Source organism: Carlito syrichta, unplaced genomic scaffold, assembly GCF_000164805.1.
Source record: "Carlito syrichta isolate Samal-C Ts95f unplaced genomic scaffold, Tarsius_syrichta-2.0.1 Scaffold302396, whole genome shotgun sequence".
NCBI classification, from domain to species: Eukaryota; Metazoa; Chordata; class Mammalia; order Primates; family Tarsiidae; genus Carlito; species Carlito syrichta.
In genome coordinates, this window is record NW_007246492.1 from 281978 (window position 1) to 284453 (window position 2476).

Consider the following 2476-nt stretch of genomic DNA (forward strand, 5'->3'; position numbering starts at 1 on the left):
AAAAAAAAAAAGGCCTGTAGCTTTTTTGATTCAGGGTCTCAGTCTGTCACAGGCTGGAGTGCAGTGGCACTGTCACAGCTCACTGCAGCCTCAAACTTGTGGGCTCAAGTGATTCTCCACCTCAGCCTTTCCAGTAGCTGGGACTACAGGTGTGGGCCACCTTGCCCAGCTAATTTTTTGATTTTTTTTTTTGGTTGCGACAGGGTCTCGTTATGTTGCCTAGGCTCAAATTCCTGGGCTCAAGCAATCCTTCTGCCTTGGCAAAGTGGTGGATTAGTGCCATGAGCCATCGTGCCCAGTGAGCTTTTGTTTTATGATGGCAGCTTTTTAGAAATATAGAGCCAATTTATGGTGCTACCAGCAATATTTCTCTATTTGTTTACCAACAATCTGATCAACATTGGCATATTTAATACTTATTTTGCCAGTTTAGTGAGTATATAAATCAGAAATACCTTGAAGCCATTTGATATGTAGTTTTTGGGGGGTTTTTTTTTGTTTTTTGTTTTTGAGTTGGAGCCTTAGTCTGTCGCCCAGGCCGGAGTACAGGGGCAAGCTCACGGCCACCCTAGCATCAACCTGCTGGGCTCTGGAGATCCTTTCTGCCTCAGCCTTCCAAGTAGCCAGAACTACAGGCACGCACTACCATGCCTGGCCAGTTTTTTTGTTATTTATTATAGAGACAAGGTCTCACCAAGTTGCCCAGGCTGGTCTCAAACCCGCGCGCTCAGGCAATCCACTCGTCTCAGCCTTTCAAAGTGCTGGGGTTATAGGCTGAGCCTCCAAGCCTGGCCTTGTAGTTTTAATTCATAGAATACTTGTGCATTTCTTTTTAACATAAGATGCGTTTGTGAAGAGTTTCTCATTTAACTTTTTGGAATAGAGTCCCAATCATATCTTTATATTTAATCATTTCTTTGTTTTGCATAGCAGTTTTACTGTGACTGTTGCATGGTCTTCTACTGATATTTTTATTTGGTATTTATTTTATTCTACCTTTGTAGTGATTCAGAATATATTGATCTCTTTTTATTGCAACCTATACAGCCTTCTTAATCATATTATTCTCTAAAACTACAACTTTTTGGCCTCTCCTTTCGAAAGAATATTAACCTACTTAAATTTTATTAAATGGTATTGTGAATTTATAGGTACAACTTCAGTTTATTCACTTAGAATACTTTTGTTCTTTCATTTTAAGAAATTAACTTTTCTTATAAAACTTGTCATATTATAAAAATTGTCAATTTTTTTTTGAAATTTACACGTTTCTTCAAATTCTTAACACCTCTTAATATTTTGGAGTGTATTCGTTTTTGTCTCTTCTCATTTATACCTTTAAAAAATAAATGTGATAATAACCTATTGATGGTTTTATAACCTGTCTTTGTACTTAGTGGTTTGTGAATATTTTCCCATGTCATTTAATATTTTTCTGTAACATTTTGATTGGCTGCATTGTGAGCTAGTGGAGTCTATAGCTATACAATGATTTACTTAACTAAACTCTAAACTCCCAGTGTTGCATACACTTTTATAAATAGCACTATAGTTAGAGTTTTGTGCAATTGCAGTTGTACAGTTACACACATTTGTTAATATTTTCTTTGGGTATGTTGCCACAAATGAAATTACTTAGGGTTTTTTTTTCCTTCAACAAGGCGGTCTCACTTCTTGCTGGGCTGCTGTTGTATAGCTCACTGTAACTCTAACTCTTGGGCTCAAGTGATCCTCCCACCTCAGCCTTCTCAGTAGCTGGGACTTCAGGTGCACACCACCACACCCAGCTAATTTTTTTTCAAGGTACCTCCATCATTCTCAGCCAGCCAGTTTTTAAATTTTTCATAGAGACAGTCTCTCGCTATGTTGCCTAGGCTGGTCTCAAACCGTCCTCCCCCCTTGGCTTCCCAAAGTGTTGGGAGTACAGGCATGAGCCATTGTGTCTGGCCAGCACTCTTTTAATAAAAAAAAGAAAGAGAGCTCTGTAAGCTAGGTGTCAGAAGACTTTTAGTTTGACCATTTGTTACCTATGTGACTTAGGACAAGCCACTTTGGCTTGGAATAAAAGTCTTAGTGATTTATGTAATTAAGTGATTTTAAAAATGCTTATATAATCTAGAATACTATTGTGATTCAAAAAGTGAACAGTTTTGATAGAGACACTCTTGTCTCATGTGTGAAGAATTTGAATAAAATTGGTCTATGAAATGTAAGATAAAGCAAATGTTTTTTCTGAATCAATTTTTTTTTTTTTTTTTTTTGAGTTGGAGTCTCACTCTGTCACCCAGATTGGAGTGCAATGGCCGCTTCCGGCCACTGCAGCCTCGACCTGCTGGGCTCCAGTGATCCTTCCACCTCAGCCTTCCAAGTAGCTGGAACTACAGGCGCGCGCTACCATGCCTGGCTAATTTTTGATTTGTTGTAGAGACGAGGTCTCGTCAAGTTGCCCAGGCGAGTCTCGAACCTGCGGGCTCAG